The following is a 10,165-nucleotide window of genomic DNA, read 5'->3' as shown; positions in this document are numbered from 1 at the left end:
TCAATATCATCAATGCTTAAGGTTATAACTAAAGCATTGTACTGAGGGAAAGACAAACCGTCGCCATCAGACTTATCGAAGGTGATACTATCTTCGAAGTCGTCATACCGTTCGTGAGCGATCATACGCTTCAATTTGTATGTGGTGGTGAACTTGACGTGGTTGATTGTTGAGTCGTCACCACTGCCGACAATCATCTGTATGGTTCTTGTCGGGGACGGCGGTTTTGGCGGTCCTTGAGATTTATCACGTCCCCTGGCGAAGTTGGCTCTTCCTTTGTCGCTGAGCAGCTCCTTCAGGTATCCCTGGTTCAGCATCCTGACCACTTCATGGCGTAGGCCTATGCAATCTTCGGTCCTGTGTCTCCTTTCCTGGTGGAATTCGCAAAAGACGTTTGATTTCCTTGCGCTAGGATCTATTTCATCTTCTGCGGCCAGTGTACCTTCGGGCCCAGCTTCTCCAATGCGTATACTATTTCTGAAGGTGAGACACAAAAGTTATGAGCGGACAATAACGGAGGCATACCTCTTTCATTCCGGAGCGTAGCAGTATGTCGTTGCAAGGCGTCCTGGTGTCTAGGAGGAGGCGGATTAGGGGCTCTGACATAGGGCTGATGCCTTTCTCTGTTGAATCGTGGGAGTGGATCCCGTCGCCCGTCGTTGCGTTGGTCTCTCCAGATTTCCGTCTGTACTGACGTCAACCTCTGGGTTGGACCATTAAGGTCGTCCTCGTCTGCCCTTACTTCTGCGCAGTAGGCATTGTGGATCTCCTCCCATGTTGTGGAGGGATACTTTATGAGTCGGTTGAGTAGTTTCTTGGTTGCTTTCGACCCATATCTGTTCAAACCATTTTGGAAGGCGGCAACTGCCATTCCCTTCGATACGTTAGGCAGGCTCATTCTTACCCTATTGAATCGTGCTAGGAAGTCCCTGAGCCCTTCATCTGTCGTTTGCCTGATCACAAATATGTCGTTAACCCTTGCTTCGGCCTTCTTTGCTCCTGCATGGGCGGTGGTGAATTTGTTCGCCATCTCTTCGAACGTTGATATCGATCTAGCCGGTAGTTGTGAGTACCATGTTAGCACTCCTCCGGTCAGGGTTTCTTCGAATTTTTTCAGCAGCACGGACTGCACCTGCTCCTTTGATAAGTCGTTTCCTTTTACAAAGGTTACGTAGTGGATCAGATGATCTTCCGGATCCGTGGTCCCGTCATATATTCTCAAATATGGGGGCATCTTGAAGGTTTTTGGGATTGGGTGAGGAGCGACTTCCTCACTGTATGGTTGCTCGACGAACCGTCTTACGTCGCGTTTCGGTGCACCGGGTATTTTGTCTACCCTTTCCTGATGCTCCTTCATTTGGTCACGGAGTGCCTTATTCTCGTTCTCCATTTCATCCATTTTCCTAAGGACGGTTGCGAGTGCCTTGTCACTTGTGTTGATATCTGTATGGGCGCTGCTCGTCCGCATAGCACCTGGTTCGCCGGCGGCCGTGGTAGTTGCTGCCACTGACAAATCCTTGAGGTTTCCCGGAGACGGTTTCTCGAGCAGGCCGCTTAAGGTGTTCGTCAACCATTCCTCCAGTAACTTTTTGACTACTGGGGGTGTTTCCTTTACTGCAGATGTTGAAGCCCCTTTTCGTGCAAGATCGTTAGATCTTCGAGTGAGGAGGGCGAAATTTCTTCCTTCGAAACACTACTTGCGTTTGCAATATTTTCTCTACCGGCCTCGTTGAGGGGGCCTATAAGGTTGGTTGAGACATCGGCTATCATCTTTAGCCTAGATTATCTGTCTGCCATTTGCTGGTTCTACTGAGTTTGGAGGATAATGATCGTTGTTTTTGATACTCTAGATTTGAACTATGACTTCGATTACCGAAATCCGCACAGACGGCGCCAAATTGTTTTACTTAAAATGTTATCGAACAATATTTTAGCAAATCAATCAAATGTATGAAAAGGGGTAAATCGTAATCGGAAATAATCGACTCTAGAGTATGTATTGCCCTTTGTGGCTTGGTGATCAGAGGGTGTTGGCCCAAGTTCAGAAGAAGTTTTGAAGATTGATAAAATGAACTCAGTCATGAACCAGGTCCATCATGTGAGACACAATGTTGATATGCTTACACATGTGATATACGTGTGAAGAAGATAAGTCTCAAGGATCAGCAACAATATCTTCTGAGTTGATCGAAAAGGTTGCATAGGATAAGGAGTTGAAGTCTCCTTATGTGAAGAGAACTACATCCGGACCAAGGATAAGGATTGGAGTTTGAGTTGTTCTAGGATTCGAATTTGATGAAGGATCAGCAATTCGAGTTTTAATCAAACTCTGATTACTAACTCTATAAATAATAATGATTGTTCTCTTTTACAGGTGATTGCACATACGCAGAAGTTAAACTAAATTGAGAGCAAAAGAGCTAGGCGATTTTGCAAGCAATTTGAGTGTTATTCAAGTGTGCAAATCTGAAGCTACATGAACCAAGAGTGAAGAACCAATTCCATTGTGTCTTTCTTTATTTCTAGTTCAATTGTAGTAGGTGTTTTCATATTGTACCTTTCAGCTTTCATAGAAGCAATTGTATTAGGTACTTTGAGTATTCAAGTTAGAGTTAACTTGAAGGTGTCGCAACAGTTGAGTGTGTGTGCCACACTGGGATTAGAGTTTAATCCTTAGGTTTACAAGAGTTTGTAAATGTTGTTTTTGGCTTAGTGATTTAAGTGGAAGTTTGGGAAAATCCTACTGAATAGTAGGTCGTGGTTTTTTCACCTTTTGAGCCAGGTGTTTTCCACGTAAAAATCTTTGTGTTCTTTACTATATGCACTCTTAATTCCGCAAACAGTCATAGTAAGTACATCTAGAAGAACTAGGTTCTTCTAGTGCGAAAATTAGGTACCACACAAAGCACCCCCCCCCTCTTGTGTGGTATTGACGTTTAGAACATCAATTGGTATCAGAGCAGGTTATCCTTGAAGAGGCTAACACCTTAGGAGAAGATCACAATGAGTGCACCACCTGGGAACTGGGAAGGGCAATCCACTGCCAGGCCTCCACTTTTTAATGGTCTGTACTATTCTTGGTGGAAGAACAAAATGAGAGATCACATTATAGGGGAAGATTATGAACTTAGGGACATAGTCATTGATGGTCCCCTAGCAACCACTAAGAAGAATGCTGAAGGAATTGATGTGCCAAAAACAAGGGATGATTGTACTGCTGAGGACCTGAGGAAATGGGAGAAAAATGCTAAGGCCAAGAAGTGGCTTGTATGTGGACTAGGACCAGACGAGTACAGCAGGATCCAAAGCTGTACAACTGCTAAGGAAATATGGGACACTCTACAAGTGGCTCATGAAGGAACACCTCAAGTGAAAAGATCAAGAGGAACACTTCTGTATTCTTAATATGAGAATTTCACTATGAAGGAAGGAGAAACTATCCAGGAGATGTATACTAGATTTACCACTTTGACAAATGAACTTGAATCTCTTGAAAGGACTATCCTTGAAGAAGACAAGGTTGAGAAGATTTTGACAAGAGTTCTACCAGTCACATGGGAAAGCAAGATCGCTGCCATTTAGGAATCCAAGAACATTGCTACCCTCAGACTGGATAAACTAATTGGAAATTTAACTGCCTATGAAATGAGGAGACAAACCACGAAGATGGATACCCCCAAAAAGAAGAGAAGCTTAGTTCTCAGAATTGCTGAAGGTGCAGATTTGGAAGATGATGAAGTGGATATGATCTCTAGGGATTTCAAGAAGTACCTGATGAGAGGAAAGGGTTCTTCAAGAGGTACAAACTTCAAAAAATCAAGAGCTTCAAAGAAACAGACCAATGAGGGATACTACAAGTGTGGTAAGACAGACCACATGATCAAAAACTGCCCTCAATGGGAAATTGAGTGGAAGAAAGAAAGAGCTGAACGAAGGAACCGGAAGAAGGAACAGGTTCAACCAAAGAGAAACAAAGGTTCAACCAAGGCTATGGTTGCTTCTTGGGGAGAAACTTCAGATGAAGACTCAGAAGATGAAGTTGAGGAGGAGCAAGCACTAATGACCATTGGAGAATCAGATGATGAACAAGAGGTAAGTATTCTTCATCTCAAAGACAAGATTAAATTCTTGTCTAAAGAAAGGCTGGCTGAGCTATTAACAGACTTCATTGATGAGTCTAAAATAATTAATAATGAGAAGGAAGTTATGTCTAGGGAATGTGTGATTCTAAAAGCAAAATGTAAAAGTCTAGAGTCTAGGGCCAATGAGAATGATAGCAAAAATGCTGAGTTGATGAACCAGGTTCTTGAACTTGACAACAGTGTCCTAGAACTTAGGTCTGAAAATATGAAACTGAAATTAGGAACAGGAAAGAAGATAGTTGATCACACATGTCTCACTCTAGAAGAAAATTTGGGAAAAATGAAAGATGAATTATACAGGAAGGATGAATTCATCAAAGTATTAAAAGAAGATCTAGGAAAGGTAAAACATGAACTACACAGAACTTGCAAGTGGAACAAAGCCTCTGATGCTCTCTCTTGGTTGCAAGAGCATCACAGCAGTAACAAAAGAGGACTTGGCTATGGGACTCAAGCTCCTAAATGGGATCCAAAAATCAAGTACCTCACTCTTCCTGAAAATAAAATCTGCACACACTGTGGTAAGACTGGCCATTACAAATATGAATGTAATGCAAAAGAAATGGCCAGTCAAAAGAACAAAGTTTTTGTTAAAGAAAAGAATACGTTTCCAGGATAGGCAAGAAGGAATTTAATTCATCATTTTGCTTATAGAAAGAGACCCAAACTAGTTTGGGTTCCTAAGACTAACCCCTGATTTCCTTTTGCAGGTCCAAGTGAAAGAGAGGAGCCAAATATGGTATATGGATAGTGGCTGCTCAAAACATATGACTGGGGACAAGGACCAGTTCCTTTCACTTGAAGACTTAAAAGGAGGTAATGTCTCCTTTGGTAATGGAAAGAAAGGTGAGATCATTGGGGTTGGAAAGATAGGCAAGACTGATTCTCATTCCATGGAGAATGTCTACCTGATAGATGGCTTGAAATATAGCTTAATAAGTATGTCACAATTGTGTGACAGAGGTAACCTTGTTACCTCCACCAAATGCTTTGTGATTAACCTTACCACTGACAAGATTGTTTTGCAGGGAAAAAGAGTTAACAATATTTACATTGTAGATTTGTCAACTCTCTCAGAAAATGAACTCACTTGCATAAGTGTGTTAGTTAATGATCCCCTCCTATGGCACAAAAGACTTGGTCATGCCAGTCTAAATCAGCTAAACAAATTAGTCTCCGAGGACTTGGTTGTAGGTTTACCTAATATCAAGTTCAAAGAACACAAAGTTTGTGAGGCATGTACAAGGGGGAAGCAGGTAAGGTCATCCTTCAAATCCAAGAAAATGGTAAGTTCATCCAAGACGTTGGAACTGGTTCATATGGATCTATGTGGTCCAATGAGAACCATGAGCAGAGGTGGAAAGAAGTATGTAATGGTGCTAGTTGATGACTATTCTAGATTCACCTGGGTTTTGTTTCTAACTTCCAAAGATGAATCATTTGACATGTTTTCTGCATTTGTTAGGAAAACTCAGAAACAATTAGGAAATCAACTTGCATCCATTAGGTCTGATCATGGAACTGAGTTTGAAAACTGTAAGTTTGCTGAATTTTGTGATGAAAATGGCATAGATCACAACTTCTCTGCCCCTAGGACTCCACAACAAAATGGAGTAGTTGAAAGGAAAAATAGAACTCTTGAGGATATGGCTAGAACAATGTTACTATCTAGCAAATTGCCTCACAGCTTCTGGGCAGAGGCTGTAAACACTGCATGTTACATCATAAATAGATGCATGACCAGACCTCTAGTAGAGAAAACTCCCTATGAGTTACTTAAAGGGAGAAAACCAAATATATCCCATCTTAGGGCATTTGGTTGCAAGTGCTATGTGCACAATAATGGAAAAGACTCCCTAGGAAAGTTTGATCCCAGAAGTGATGAGGGAGTATTCTTGGGATATTCTTCACATAGTAAAGCTTATAAAGTATTTAATAAAAGAACTCTATGTGTAGAAGAAAGTGTGCATGTAGTATTTGATGAAACTAACATTCTTTCTGAGAGACAGGAACATGAAGATGAAGCCATTGGACTGGTCAAAGACTTGGCTGAAGCATCAGCTCAAGTCAAAGTGACACCTACAGAAGGAACAGGTGATGGACCAGGTTCTTCCTTACAGGGCAACCTGACAGGGGGAAGAAATCAAAGAGGATTTGAAATAAACTCCTTGAAGGAACCTGTTCATGAACCTGTTCCTCAGCAAATGGCTGAAACATCCAGCAGAAGCCAGTTGGTTGTAAAACCTCACAAGTATCAAAGTTCTCATCCCATTGAGAACATTCTCACTGATCCAACATCTGGAGTCAAAACCAGATCACAATTAAAGAATCTGTGTGCTTTTGATGCTTTCTTATCTATCATTGAACCTAAAAATATTGTTGAGGCTTTGCAGGATGCAGATTGGGTGAATGCAATGCAGGATGAACTAAACCAGTTTGAAAGAAGTCAAGTTTGGCACCTAGTTCCAAGACCCAATGGTAGAACAGTCATTGGTACAAAGTGGGTCTTTAGGAACAAACTTGATGAACATGGAACTGTTACAAGGAACAAGGCAAGGTTAGTAGTTCAAGGTTACAGCCAAGAGGAAGGAATAGACTATGATGAGACATTTGCTCCAGTTGCAAGACTAGAGGCAATCAGACTTCTCATAGCCTTTGCAGCACATATGGAATTCACTCTTCATCAAATGGATGTCAAAAGTGCCTTCCTAAATGGCTACTTAAAGGAAGAAGTGTTTGTGAAACAACCCCCAGGGTTTGAAAGCAAAGAATGTCCTGAACATGTGTACAAGCTGGACAAGGTTCTATGGTCTCAAACAGGCACCAAGAGCATGGTATGAAAGACTGTCAAAGTTCCTACTGAAGCATGGGTATAAGGGAGGTAAAATAGATAGTACCTTATTCTTAAGGGAAAAAGGTAAGGACCTTCTTGTTGTACAAATTTATGTTGATGACATAATCTTTGGGGCCACAACTGACAAGCTAAGCAAAGATTTTGCAAAACTAATGGGAAGTGAGTTTGAAATGAGCATGATGGGTGAGCTTAACTTCTTCTTGGGGTTGCAGATCAAACAAAGCCAAAATGGAACCATGATTCATCAGTAGAAGTATACAAAAGAACTAATCAAGAAGTTTAAAATGGAGGATTCTAAAGAAATAGATACACCTATTGCAACTGCCACTAAATTAGATATTGATGAACCTGGTTCATCAGTTGATCAGAAGCTGTATAGGGGTATGATTGGTTCACTTTTGTATCTTACTGCCAGTAGATCTGACATTGTTTTCAGTGTAGGGCTATGTGCTCGTTTTCAGGCAAATCCAAAAGAGTCTCATTTGACTGCTGTCAAGAGGATATTGAGATATTTGAAAGGCACTACTGAATTGTGTCTTTGGTACCCTAAAGGTAGTAATTTCAATCTAGTAGGATATGCTGATGCTGACTATGCAGGTTTCCTAGTGGATAGAAAAAGCACCTCAGGTATGGCACACTTCCTTGGCTCATGTCTTGTATCATGGGCTACCAAGAAACAAAATTCAGTAGCCCTATCTACTGCTGAAGCTGAATATGTGGTTGCAACTTCTTGTTGTGCTCAACTACTGTGGATTAAACAACAATTAGTAGATTTGGTATAGAATTGGGATGCATACCAATATTTTGTGATAACACTAGTGCTATAAGTATGACAAAGAACCCTGTTCATCCTAAAAGGACCAAGCACATAGATGTTAGACACCACTTCTTGAGAGATAATCATGAGAAAGGATTAACCCCAATAGAATTCTGTGCTACTGATAAACAAATAGCTGACATCTTCACCAAAGCATTGAATAGGGAAAACTTTGAAAGGAACAGGTTGGAATTAGGGATGATTAAGATCACCTAAAAGGAACCAGTTCAGAATGCAATGAAAAAAAATTGAAAAAAAATGAAAAAAAACATTTTTGGTTAGAATTTCTGACTTTATGTAAATATCTAGACTAATTGTTACTTAGTCTCATACTCTAATCAGTATACTCATGTGACGTGTGTTTATATTAATTCATTGATCTCTTACAAAGTTTTTTTTCTATTCTGATATATGAGGCATAATCAAGAGAAGTGCTACTTGAAGAACCTGGTTCATCAGTATATGCTCATGAGAAAAGGTCAGGTATGTTTCTATACTTTGCACAATTAGAAAAATAAATATTCCAATTATGAGAGAAATCCTATCCTAACCAAACTCCTAAAATATAACCGTTGAGCATTGAACCAGTTTCATTCTCTTAGAATTCTAAATAAAACGAGATTATTTCCTAAAAACTAGCGTCGATCAATTACCACTTAAAGAACGGAGTCCTAATGGGATTAGACTCCTGATTGACCACTGCAAAAGACTGACATTACTGCACCTAATCAAACTTCACTTTGAATACACTCCACATATTCCTACTTCAGCCCATAACCGTCATTAAGTGCTAAACCCCTGATCATCCTCCTTCTCTCTAAAATTCTCCAAAATTCCCAAAATCCTCCAGAAACTCTCCGCCATGACTAACCCTCAAGAAAATCCATTAATTCCCCCACCAGCATCTCCTAACACATCCTCATCTGTACCTCCTAGCGACAACCCTAAACCAAGATTTCGCCGGCAGAAAATGTTGGCAAGAAAGACTGTAGCTACTGGTGCTCTGAGAACAGTTCTCAATGAAAAATTGAAAGCGAGTCAAAAAGGGGAAAGCTCTGAAAAGGAATCATCTAACTCAAGCTCTGAGTCTGAAGCCTTTGTCTCTGCAAGCGATGGAGAAGAACGTGGGTCATCTGAATCAGACAAGAATCAAGAAACCCCTAAAGAGGTAAATACATGCTATGTTTTTTCTGATGTACTGGAGAAAGTAGATGATAGGTTTGTGTTGGTGGGATCTGTGAGAGATGTAAGTGAGGGAGAATCGAGGAGGAAGGGAAAGAAAATGAAAGGTGAAATTCTTGCAATTTGTGGAGGAGTTGAGGAGAGTGGCAACAAGCCAGGGGGAAGTGAATCTGGAGAGGCTGCTGAAGGTCTTGTGCACCTGAGTGAACAACAAGATGCACCTAGTTCATCTGCAGAAGAAACCTTGGCTGACATTCTGAAGAAAGTTAGAGCAAGCTATGATCCCAGGAAGCGCAAAGCTTCTTCTCAAAAGGCTCCAACTGCCTCTAAGCCAACAAAGAAGAGCAAGGTGTCATCTCCTAAGTCTACTGTCCCTTCAGCACCAAAGGTGAGAACTACTAGAAGCAGGGTAAGGCAAAGTGAGGCTGAATTGCAGAAAGCCCTAGAGGCAAGCAAGACAAAGAAGAAGGAAAAGGGAAAAGCTAAAGTTGTGGAAAGTTCTGTGGCTGCAGAAGACGAGGAGGAGGAGATGGAACTGGTCCATCAGGAAAGTGGTACAACTGAGAAGGTTCCCTCTCCTACACCAAAGAAATCCAGGACTTCCACCAAGAAGTCTTCAGAATCTGTATCTGCTGAACCCTCCCTGGCAAAAAGAACCAGGTTTGCAGTCAAAGGAAAGCAAGTGAAAGTTCCTGAAGAAGAAGAAGCATGGAGTGGAGAAGAAGAAGAGGAGGAATCTGAATCTTTGGCAGGAGAAAGATCTTAAAAGGAAGAATTCTGAAAGACCTGGAGGAGCCAGGCATGAAGAGATTGGTTGATGCCCTGAATGCACAGGGGTAGAAGGATATGGTTCTTCAACTGGATGGCAGGCTAGCAAGAAAAGAACTGATAGAGTTTATGGCAAATGCCACAGTGGTGAATGGGGTTTTTACAAGCTTGGTGAGGGGAGTAAAGGTGCAGTTTGATGCACCTAAATTGGGCAGAATTCTAGACATACCCTGTGAGGGCTATGATGACTATACTACGCAAAGGTGGCCTTGTCTAGATTCTCTCCCTTCTGCTGAAGAAGTGCTTGAGGCTAGGTTTGTGCAAAAAAGTGAGATGAAGCCTGAGCACAAGGTGCTTTTTGAGTTTGTGAACAAGTGTTTGCTGCCCAGACAGGAGAGAAGA

The sequence above is a fragment of the Nicotiana attenuata genome, chromosome 2 (genome assembly GCF_001879085.1).
Source record: "Nicotiana attenuata strain UT chromosome 2, NIATTr2, whole genome shotgun sequence".
Lineage (NCBI taxonomy): Eukaryota > Viridiplantae > Streptophyta > Magnoliopsida > Solanales > Solanaceae > Nicotiana > Nicotiana attenuata.
This window is presented reverse-complemented; position numbering follows the sequence as displayed.